This window comes from Babylonia areolata, chromosome 15 (genome assembly GCF_041734735.1).
Source record: "Babylonia areolata isolate BAREFJ2019XMU chromosome 15, ASM4173473v1, whole genome shotgun sequence".
NCBI classification, from domain to species: domain Eukaryota; kingdom Metazoa; phylum Mollusca; class Gastropoda; order Neogastropoda; family Buccinidae; genus Babylonia; species Babylonia areolata.
The window spans coordinates 14338729-14351447 of NC_134890.1; the positions used below are offsets into that span (position 1 = coordinate 14338729).

General features: G+C 40.5%; 1 long non-coding RNA gene across 2 annotated transcripts in view; it reads left to right on the forward strand.

The window, feature by feature from the left end:
• The window catches only part of LOC143290190 (uncharacterized), a 53666-nt gene extending 44897 nt beyond the window's left edge, over window positions 1–8769 (forward strand). For both annotated transcript variants that reach the window (XR_013056348.1, XR_013056347.1), the window contains 2 exons: window positions 1699–1763; window positions 8391–8769. This is a non-coding gene — a long non-coding RNA (uncharacterized LOC143290190). The remainder of the gene's footprint in view (window positions 1–1698; window positions 1764–8390) is intronic.
• The last annotated feature ends 3950 nt before the right edge of the window (window positions 8770–12719 follow it).

The window sequence follows — 12719 nt, forward strand, 5'->3', positions numbered from 1 at the left end:
GCGCACGTAAAAGAACCCACGGCAACAAAAGGGTTGTTCCTGGCAAAATTCTGTAGAAAAATCCACTTCGATAGGAAAAACAAACAAAACTGCACGCAGGAAAAAATACCCCCCCCCTCCCCCCCCCCCAAAAAAAAGGGTGGCGCTGTAATGTAACGACGCGCTCTCCCTGGGGAGAGCAGCCCGAATTTCACACAGAGAAATCAGTTGTGATAAAAAGAAATACAAATACAAATACAAATAATTTGCCAGCGTATGGCTGCAGTCGCTTGAAATGCATGTGGCTTTCTGTCGTACTCTGACATTGTACAGTTTGCTTAAGCTGTCCTGTCTCACTCCCAATAGTGACCTGACTGCACACATTCACAGTCTTGTTCAGTATATTCTTTTTCTTCAAAGCGAGACCACCATACCAGCATATAAAAGAGAAAGTTAACACAGATTCAATAAAACATCTATAAAATCCTTGAAGTACTTTCGAATTAAACTCTGATGTTTCTGACTTTCTGCAGACAATAGATGCGAGACTGATTATTTTTTGTGTGACTATAAGTTGTATTAGAAGTAAACTTTAGCTTATGATCAATAATAGTTCCTAGGTATTTATATTCATTCACTCTTTTAACTCACTCAGTACGGCCAGTCTTCTCTTCTCCTCTACACAGACCCCTCGGATGTCCAGTGGGTGTCTTAATGACCCAAACTTTAGCTTCCGTCGTAAGACTTGTGGTATTCTTTGTCAACATTCACCTCTTCAGTATAAGAGCCTTCCGCTTGCAATATTTTGATGATGGTAATTGGGGTGAAACGCTGTTAACATCGTCTCTTTCGCCGTTCGTATGGAGAGAGTTAACCTTTGTATCATTGATGAACAGATCAGCAGCTGGAGAGGCGCTTTTTTTCTGAAATCAATTATCATTTCTTTACTTATTCATTATTTATTTATTTATCTATCTATTTATTTGTTTGTTTATGTATCTATTTATCTATATCATTTATTAGTTCCTTAAGCTTGACTAAGCGCGTTGGGTTACGTTACGTTGCTGGCCAGGCATCTGCTGAGTAGAGGTGGTGTAGTTTATGGATTTGACCGAACGCAGTGATGACGCCTCCTTGAGAAACTGAACTGAGAACTGAACTGAGCTGAACTGAACCTTTTTTTTTTTAACTTAAAAACAACAATGACAACAACAACAACCAAAAACAGTAAAAAAAAAAAAAAAAATCCAATCCATCAACAACAGCAAAACAGACAAATAGACAGACAGTCAAATAGACAGAGAGACAGACAGACAGACAGACAGACAGACAGACAAATAACAACTGATGGCTGTTTTCTCGGATCCGATTAACAATGGCAGACAAACACGCCAATCGACAAACAAACAAACAAACAGACAGACGGACAGGTAAACAGACTAACAGGCAGTCCAACAGACAGACCAACAGACAGCCAAACAAACGAACAAATAAACAAACAAACAGACAAAGACATAGATAGATATACGGTGAAGATGAAGAAGAAAATGGGGGGAAAAAAAAGAAGAATTGTATTGCGTTGCATTGTGTTGAATTGCATTGGATTGCATTGCATTGTATTGCATTGCACTGCATTGTATTCCTTTGTGTTGCGTTGTATTGCATTTGTATTGTATTGTATTGCATTGTATTGTATTGTATTACTTTTTGATACAACAGCAGAGTTCTCGGAGCAAAAATCGGGGAAAACGCTGTCCACTGGGGAAAACGCTGTCGATCTATCTGTAAGTGCATTTCTTTTAATATCATATCAAATCTATCTATCTATCTGTCTGTCTGTAAGTGCATTTGTTTTACTATCAAAGTGGATTTTTCAGCAGAATTTGGTCAGTGCCAACCCCTTTTTTGCAGCAGAGGGTTCTTTCTTATACGTGCGCTAAGTCGTCACATTTTTAAACATCCAGGTTTGGATATTTCTTCGGTGTTTGCATACAGATGCAACCGTTACTTATTGCGAAAAAAACCCACAAAAAAAACAAAAAAACAAAACAAAACAAAACGGGTGCAGACTAAAAACAGCAAGAAAAGAACAGAATAACATAAGCAAAAGATAGACGTAATCACTGACTACTACAAAATACACATATTATGTGTGGGGAAAGAGAAAAAGGAAAAAAAAAAAAGATACACAAGAAAGGCAAGGCCTTCAACACTCACTTGTGATACACTTAAAAAAACCAAAATCCAAGTTTTTTATGTATTGAGTATAATTTCAAAATGTAATGTTTAAGACGAGAAAGATCAGTTTAAAGTAAATTAAGTCCCCTAGCATTAATTACAGAGTAATTTCCCCCTTTTTTTTTTACTATCTGCACCAAAACGTTTGCAAAAATAAATAAAACTTCCATGCTTAGCAAAAGAAGTTCCTGTTTGAACAAAAAATGATAATAATGACTGCTCTTGTTGTTGGGTCAGAATATCAGATCAAAGTGCCAAGTTTAGAGAATACAAAAAATATAAATATAACAGTAAATTCAGTTTGCATATAGGCTTCATTTAAATTTTTTTTTGGTGCCCATCCCAGAGGTGCAATATTGTTTTAAACAAGATGACTGGAAAGAACTGAATTTTTCCTATTTTTATACCAAATTTGGTGTCAACTGACAAAGTATTTGCAGAGAAAATGTCAATGTTAAAGCTTACCACGGACACACAGACACACACACACACACACACACACACACACACAGACACACACACAGAGACAGACAACCGAACACCGGGTTAAAACATTGACTCACTTTGTTTACACAAGTGAGTCAAAAATGAAGAAAAGAACATGATAAAACAAAGAACTATGTAATCAAATGATAGACGGAACCGTTACCTACTGCAGCATGTACATATTGAGGGTCACGGTGGGGATGGAAAACAGAAAAAAATAAAAGAACACAATAAAAACAAAGAAAAACATAAGCGAAATGATAAGACGCAACCGTTACCTAATGAAACATATGAATATTATGGGTGCAGATTAAAAAACAACAACAACAAAAAAAACAAACCAACCCAACAACACATAATAATACAAAGAAAAACGTAAACAAAAGACAAACACAACCGTTACCTTCTACAAAATATAAATACTATGGGTGGAGATTAAAAAGAAAAAAAAAAAGATAATAAAACAAAGAATAGAAAAAAACAAAAAAACAAACCATAAACAATTGATAGAGGCAAACCGTTACCCACTGGAACATAATTATAAACATTATGGGTGGACATTACAAATAAAAAAAATAGAAATAATAAAACAAAAACAAAGAGAAACATAAACAAATGACAACAGCGACAACTACCACCCACAGCATCAACAATACCACCACCATTACCGCCAACAACAACAACAACAACAACAGCAAGATAAAACATCACAAAGAAGAAGAAGAAGAAGAAGGAGGAGGAGGAGGAGGAGAAGAATAAGAAGAAGAAGAAGGAGGAGGAGGAGGAGGAGGAGGAGAAGAAGAAGAAGAAGAAGAAGGAAGGAAGGAAGGAAGGAAGGAAGGAAGAAAAAACAACAGAAACTGTTATGTGGCGAACATGGATCCCAAACATCCATCATTTTTAGATTTACGAAAAACTAAAGTAATAATATCTATCTATCTATCTATCTATCTATCTATAGATATCTATCTATCCAAATAGATGAATAAATAAATAAATAAATAAATAAATAAACAGATAAATAAATAAATAAATAAATAAATGAATTGATGAACAAATGAACAAATGAATATGTATACTGATTTGAAGCTATATCGAGAATCCTGAATTTCGTTGTGTCTATAAACATGGAAGACATAAAAATAATAATATGTTTTACAAATATCTTCGAAAGTGATGGCACGATTTATTTCATTTTTATCTGTGAAGTACAGAACCATTACCATCGTAGCCTGCTTGTCAATACATTTTAGTTTGAAAAGTATGTTGAATACAGATCTTTTATCAAATAGCAAAACTAAGAAGAAAAAAAAGAGTAAACAAACGGGTGAATATAATGAATAAAACGAGTAAGTTTATAAGCAGAACGATTGATATGTTAATGGATGCTGAATGATAAATGAAAGGTCAAGTGATACACACTAATGGTATTTATATAGCGCTGAATCTTGTGCAGAGACAAATCAAAGCGCTTTCGCACCAGTCATTCACACGCATGCATTACTCTAAAACTGGAGAAACTGAAGACAAGGAAGAGGCAGGTAAGGGAGGCTATTTTAGGAAGAGGTGTGTTTTAAGGCCAGACTTGAAAGAGCTGAGTGTGGAGACTTGACGACAGCTGAATGAATGAATGAATGAATGAATGAATGAATGAATAACACAATACTGCAGAGACATTACGAAAAACAAAAGAAGAGAAAGAAAGGGAAATTAGCTGTTCCGTGGAAAATGAGATTGTTTCTAAAAAAAAGAAAAAAAAAAAAAGAAAAAAAAAAGGAAAAGCAAAAGCAGTCAGCAATCAAACAAGCCAAACACATTTTTACATTTCTAAACACACTGTACGCACATGGAAGAATAAAAACAACGGTTTTCGTACTCATCAATAAATTATTCTTCACAAGAACCAAGAGAAGAAAAGTTTGAAAACTAGTAAAGCCTTTCTCCTTTAAAAACAGTACAAGAAAAAGAAGAAGAAGAAGAGGGAAAAACAATGCAGAATCAAAGAAAGAGAAGGATGGTTATAAACTCTAACCAAAGCATCAGTATAATCTCTCTCTCTCTCTCTCTCTCTCTCTCTCTCTCTCTCTCTCTCTCTCTCTCTCTCTCTCCAGAATAGATTTGTTATTAACACTCTTCATCATGTCCGCAAGATTTCTGTATCGCTTCGAGGGTGGAGGGGGGAGGGGGGTTGTTTAGTTAAGGAATGAAACATTATCAAGTATACCTATTGATTAAAGCAAACACAAGTAAAAAAGCATCCCGAAATCGAAAAGTGATCATCGTGCATATTATCTCATGAAAAACATGTAAGCGTGCTTTTACTTAATATGAAATATATAACCCACAATATCATTGGTTGTTGATATTGTGTTTATTTTGCCTTTATCTCTCCACCTGTCTCTGTATCTGTCAGTATGTATGTATCTCTCTTTCTCTACCCAGTCTTTCTTCTTCTTCTTCTTCTTCTTCTTCTTTTCGTTTCCTTTCATCGTTCTTTCTTTCTCTCTCCACCATCAATGTATTATTCATTCATTTCTTTTACAATACATTGTAAGCTTATCATTGTATACAGTTATGTGATGTGTGTGCTTGCATTATTTCGTAGTTTATTTGCTTTTGTTTTTTTTTTTGGCAATCGTGAATGTTTTGCTTTTAGTTTATGCATTTTTCTTATCCTTTTTTCCCCAGTACATTATAAGCTTACCATTGTATACAATTATGTGATGTGTATACTCACATGATTTCGTAGTTTTTTGTTGTTTTTGTTTTATTTTATTTTTTTGCTATCGTAAATACTTTGCTTTTTGTTGATCTTTTTGGGGGTCAGTTTTGTCCAGAGGGTCAGATGTAAAAACAACAGACAATTGTTTATATTCCTTTACCCTCTTAAGATAACATTTTTTTTTTGGTTCTTTCTGTCTGTTTGTCTTTCTGTCTCTGTCTCTTTCTACTTACTTCACAGTAACACACTCACACACACACACACACACACACACACACACACACACACACACACACACACACACACACACACACACACACATGAAAAATAAAATAAATACAACAACAAAACCAATAACGCACAACCAAAATTGATTATATAAACCAGAGAATCACAATAATCTCTCTCTCTCTCAGACACACACACAAACTCAAACTCAAACACACACACACACACACACACACACACACACACACACACACACACACGCGCACACACACACACACACACACACACACACACAGAGAGAGAGAGAGAGAGAGAGAGAGAGAGAGAGAGAGAGAGAGAGAGAGAGAGAACAGCAGCAACAACAACAACAACAACAACAACAACAACAAAACCAAACACCGACGACAATAAAATACATCCACGCGCACAACATGCATTAAATCAAAGACGTATCAATTAAGTAGGACGATAAAAAAACACAAAAAAAACAAACTCTTACCATAGCATCAGTATTGAGCTCTCTGTCTCTCTTTCTCTATCGGTCTCTGTATTCCTCTACACGGGCACACATACACACACATATACACACAACACATACACACACGTGTGTGTGTATGTTACGGGCCCGTGGGAAAGAAAAGAACAGAAGACGGAGAAGTAGACGGTTCTTATTACACAACCTACCAACCCTCCCCCCCCCTCTCTCCCTTCCTCCCTCCCTCCCTTTCTCCTCAATCCTCTCCAACAACTGACTCGCTGTGATAGTGAATGGCTCTTTTTTTTTTTTTTTACTTCAGTGTCAAACCTAAACCTGTCAGCGAGCAAGCAAGCAAGCCTTGTCTTGTATGTAGGCGATGTCTTACTCTAGCAGTCGCTAAAGCCCCTGTAATATAATAAACCATCAACCACGTCTCCGAACTCATAATTATGCGATTACAACTCCTCTACCCCCGCCTCCCCCCCAACCCCCCTCGCCACCCTCCTCCTCTCTTACAACTCACTCACTCCCCTCCACCCACAATCCATACCAGAACCCCCCCCCCCACCCCCCCCCCACCCCCCGCCCCCATCCTACCCCAACTCCTTCATGTTTTTGTTTTTTTTTTGTCTTAAAATACTTAAAACATCCATGGATGGCGAGTGAGTGTAGAGAGATGGGAGAAGAGACGGAAAACTGAAATGAAAGGGGGAGGGGTTGGTGGGGCGGGGGTGGGGGGGGGGGGGGGAGAAGAAGAGAGGAGAAGACAAGAGCTAAAAGAAAGAAAAAAAAAAAAAAGGTGGGGGGAAGGGGAGAAGCGGAGGAGGGAGGGTGAGGAGGGTGGTTTCGGGGGTGGGGGGAAGGTAGGGGCTAGGGGGAGATAAGAGCTCTTGACAAAATACCGTGCCAGTCAAAAGTTCGAGCACCCAAGAGTCAAGCTATAAAGACCAAGTCCCGAGCCTTGGAAGCCCGTGACGGGCGAGTGATGTGGAGACGTCCATTGCTCAGTAACGTCAGCGGCTACAAAGGGTCCGCCTCAACTTTCCTGACGTTTCTGACCCCGGCGAGCAGCCATACTTTCTCCCGCCTGCCCTTTAAAACCTCCGTGGTCTAATTACGCGTGACGTTGCAACATCAGTAAGGTCGGACATTTAGGTGAATCTTTAGGTTGTTCGTATGGGGTGGGTGGGTGGGGGTGGGGTGGGGGTGGGGGTGTGGTGAGGGTTTGCTTGTTTTGCAAGCGGGGCTCGCCCACGAAGAGAGAGAGAGAGAGAGAGAGAGAGAGAGAGAGAGAGAGAGAGAGAGAGCACTTGAGTGAAAAAAAACAACAACAAAAAAACACACACACACAAAAACAGGAGGGGCGGAGAATTTGGGTCAGCCAGTGCCTTCGAGAGGTGGTTGTGGTGGTGGAGGTGGCTGTGGGTGAGTGAGTGTGTGTGTGTGTGTGTGTGTGTGTGTGTGTGTGTGTGTGTGTGTGTGTGCGTGTGTGTGTGTGAAGCCCTGTTTTAGCTGAGAATTGATCTCCACGATACGTTCGTGTATTTTGATCTCACTTTTCAGTATAGAGTGGGTAGGTAACATCCCTTATAATGTGGGGGTTTTGCTATTGTTGATGTTGGTACTGTGAAAATCGTTGTTGTTTTTACTTCATATCCTTTAGAAATGACATCTAAACAACAGCAAAGAAGTGTGGAGATAAAGTACAACCCTGTTTTATTCCACTGGAAAGAATCAAGAGCTCAAGGCGCAGAGACATAAGTTATTGGACCTTATCATTTTTAACTTAAGCGGCTTTATGTATGATTTCCATTAACTTTGAGGATACTTGACGTTCAGCTGTGTATATAACACATTTGCTCATGATGTGAGAAGCTTTTATGAAGTCAATTAACGCAGCATGTAATGACTTTTTTGTTTTTTTTTTTTTGCTTTGCCTGGTCTTGTAGCAAATTTATGTCAACCCTCTCAATTTTCGATTCAACGCTGGCTTATACAGCTAAATTGATATATAAAGAGGTGGATAGATGAACCAATGAATGAATGAATGAATAGATGGATGAGTAGATAGACAGATAAATGGATTGATAACTATCTAAGTAATTAAGTACATAACTAGCCAACCAACCAACCAACCAACCAACCAACCAGCCACCCACTAACTAACTAAATAAATAACTCACTCATTTCATCACTAAAATCACGTTCATTATATTCTAATTGACAGGATGTTGGGATTTTTTTGTTTGTTTGTTCCAGGAAGGAGTTCTTCCCTGGTTTCCCATCAAGATGTGGATGTTTACTTTAACGCCAAGGCAACGTCCAAGACACGCAACACACTTCATTGGACATTCATCGCCCCGGGATTCAACCGAACATTCTTCCCGTTTATTACATCATTTTTGTGACAACGACAACAGACTGTGTGCAAGCCATTATTATGTGAAGATATGTGACAATAATGCAAAACGTGGGTGCAGTTAAGTTTCAAGACCTCACAGCCTTTCAGTTTCAGTTTCAGTTTCAGTAGCTCAAGGAGGCGTCACTGCGTTCGGACAAATCCATATACGCTACACCACATCTGCCAAGCAGATGCCTGACCAGCAGCGTAACCCAACGCGCTTAGTCAGGCCTTGAGGGAGGCGGGGCGGGGCGGGGGGAATGGGGGGGTTGGGGGGGGGGGGGGGGGGGCAGTGCAGAATTTCGCAAGAGACAAACTGAAACTTTTTTCCGTGTTTGAAGAGAAACAAATTTTGAATAGACATTTATTCTATTTTATTTTGTGGTGTTTTTGTTTTTTTTCTTAACGCGCGCAATTTACATGCTGCAGACTGATCTTGAGTTTGTCGTCTTACCCGAAAGACTAGCACGCGGACCATAATTCCAGGTCTTTTAGGGGGAGTGGGGGGTGTAAAAAATTCCAGTCCATTCATGGGACTCGAATCCGCTTCCTAGGTATGCGCTTTACCACTAGGCCACCACTCTGCAGCATGACTATACTGAATGTATGGCAGTGTTATGTTGTGCGGCATGTAAACTCTGAAGGGCGCAATAGCCGAGTGGTTAAAGCGTTGGGCTTTCAATCTCAGGGTCCTGGGTTCGAATCTCGAATGTTGAATTTTTAGTGTTTTGCTCACTACTTTCACTCGCTGTCACTTTAACTGCAACACGTACAGCATTCCGGTGGTCAACTATATCACATTGCACTGAATGACGCAATGGCCGAGTGGTTAAAGCGTTGGACTTTCAATCTGCGGATCCCGCGTTCGAATCTTGGTAACGGCACCTGGTGGGTAAAGGGTTGAGATTTTTCCGATCTCCCAAGACCTGCTAGTGCCTGAAACGCCTTCGTGTTTACGCACGCAGAATGTCAAATACACAGGTTAAAGATCCTGTGATCCATGTCAGCGTTCGATGGATTATGGAAACAAGAACATACCCAGCGTGCACACCCCCGAAAACGGAGTACGGCTGCCTACATGACGGGGGTAAATAAAGAAAACGGTCATACACGTAAAATGTTACATGTCTGTCTGGGTGTGTATGTGTGCCATGCCTGAAATCTGATTGAATGACACAGGAAACGAATGATGAGCGCCCAATGGCAGCCGTCAGTCAGCTCTACCCAGGTAGGAAGCCTGTTGTGCAAATGACCCCGAGTTTGTTAAACGCTTGGAGCTTAATCTCCGGGCCGAGGATAGGCGCTATATAAGTATCCATATCATCACCATGTGTATTAATGATAGAAATGATAATAATCCAAATAATAATAATAATATCATTTATTTTCAGTCTAATATCATCATCTTAGATGAACAGACTATAAATAAATTAACGAACGTGTATAAATGTTCACAGTATGTAACAATGTATATTAAGGCGACGAGGTGATAATCTCGTTAACAAAATTTATATCAGAAGCTATGAAGATAAGGCAAAAAGCACAATAAGCATAACTACGTGGTCAGATAGGTTTAGTAATTTTCTTCTGTCGCCAGTGTTGGAATATGCTGCATGGTGCATTGATAGATGAATGAACGGAGTTATTTTGTGTTGGGTGGCCTGTTGGTTAGTATCTTTTTTTTTTTTTTTTTTTTTCAAAGAAGGAACTTTGTTTTGTTTCATTATTAACTTTGCTTTCACCATTTTATTCGTTTATTATAATGCTTTGTTGTGAATTGAACGTATGTTGATGCATTCACCCCATATCATAAGGACCTCATGGCTAATGACATTAAAGTGTCAAAGCGTCAAATGCGTCTCTCTCGTTCTCTTTTCCACATTCACCCACTTTAAAACTCTTCCTCACTCCCCCCCCCCCCCCGCCCGCTCCCCCTTCCCTCACTCGATGCACAAACCCTCCTCCCCCCCCCCGCCCCCCACACCCTCTCCCCCCCGTCCCACAATCTACCGGGCAATGGAGACATTGCAGACAGTAAAGAGGATCGGTATTTTTACGATGCGTTGCCAACATCTCATTCCGTGCTTTAATGGCCGCAAACTTTCGCCTCTCTCTGCTGACTCAGTGAGGGAAGGGAGAGAGAGAGAGAGAGAGAGGGAGAGTGGGGGGGTGGGGAGGGAACGAAAAAGACAGACAGACAGACAGAGATAGAAAGAATGGGAGGGAGAGGGAGAAAGAGAGAGAGAGGGTGACAGAGACAGAGAGATAGACAGAGAGAGAGAGAGAGAGAGAGAGAACGGTGAGAGAGATAGTCTCTGGACAGAGAGACAGAGAAACGGGCGAGAAAGAGAGGTAAAGAAACATACAGAGACACAGTGAGAAACGCAAACAAGCTGGCAGAATGGCTAAGACCCTTATCTGCGAATACAGTGCCCCTGAGGGTCTGAGTTCGTGTCCCGCTCTCGCCCTTTCTCTCACGTTTGACTGAAAAATCGAACTGAGCATGATATTCATTCGGGTGAGACGATAAATCGGTCCTGTGTTCAGCACGCACTTGGCGCACTGAAAATTAAGGACCCATGGCAACGAAAGTGTTGTTCTCTGGCGAACTAACTGTAAAAGAAATCCACTCTGATTGGGACACAGTTATATAATGTGCATGCACTCAAGGCCTGACTAAGCGCGTTGGGTTAGACTGCTGTCAAGGACCTGCCAAGTAGATGTGGTGCAGTGTGTATGGATTCGTCCGAACGCAGTGACGCTTCCTATGGAAACTGAAACAAAAACAAACACTCACTCACACACACACACACACACACACACACACATACACACACACGCCTTCAGGCATGCTCGAACACAACAACACACAAAAACAAACACTCACTCACACACACACACACACACACACACACACACACACACACACACACACACGCCTTCAGGCATGCTCGAACACAACAACACACAAATAAATCTTTTATCTTTTTACTTTCTTTTTCAGAATGGTCCGGAAAAGTGAAAAAACCAAGCACGTAAAGCCTTTGTCCAACTCCATACCTCTGTCTTTCTGACCCTCTGTTTGTGTCTCTATCTATCTATCTATCTATCTATCTATCTGTCACTGCCCCTGTCTCTGAAACTGTTACCTCTTGATATGTAACCGTTGTTTCACGTGATACAAGTTTTGATAAAAAAATAAATCAATATCGCGATGTAACATGAGTTGTTTGCTTACCCCTTCATATGGACTATGGCCTACTGGATTAGTTTTCTGAACTCGTATCAGTATCAGTATCTCTCTCTGTCTCTCTGTCTGTCTGTCTCTCTCTGTCTCTCTGTCTCTGTTTCTCTCTCTGTAGCATACTCTATCTGTCTCTCCTCTCCCCCTCTCTTTCTCACTATCTCTTCCATCGTTTCTCTCTCTTTCTCTCTCTCTCTTTCCCTCCCTCTCTCTGTCTGTCTCTCTTCTCCCTCAACTCTCTCCCGTTCTCTCTTCCACCCCCCCTCTCTCTCGCGCTCTCTTTTCAATAACCGTGGAAGCAAAAACAAATTCTCCCTCCCCTATTTCTCCAGCAAAACCAAAGCGCAGCATACCATCTCTCTCCCTCTCTATACATTCAATAATTCTAAGCTGAATTTTGTGAATATTTGTTTTTCTTTATTTCTTATTTTTATTTTTTTTTTTTTTTTTTTTTTTTTTTTGCTTGAGGGCTGGATGCAAAAATAACTTTGTGTCCGTGTGTTTTTTCCACTTGCCGCATAAAAAAAAGAAAAGAAAAGAAAAAAGAATTTGTTTGTTCGATCATTCATTTCCACCGCGTTCTCCTCTGCCACGGAAGCAAAAACCAGTTCCCACTCCCTCCCCGTCCTCAGCTCCCTCTGTCTCTCTCTCTCTGTCTGTCTTTCTGTCTGTCTGTCTATCTCTATCACCTCGGCAACTTTCGATGCTAAAAGCTCTGCATGCGCACACCAGTGGTTGGGGGGTGGTGGTTAGAGGAACAGAGAAATAGAGAGAGACAGAGAGAGAGACAGACAGACAGACAGAGACAAAGACAGAGAGACAGAGAGAGACAGAGAGAGAGAGGTGGAAGGCGCGATTGTCAAACTTCGACTTCTTCACTCCAGCTTGTCAGTTTCCAGCTCGTACATTTCACGTGAGGTCGGCGAAATCCGACCAATCCGGG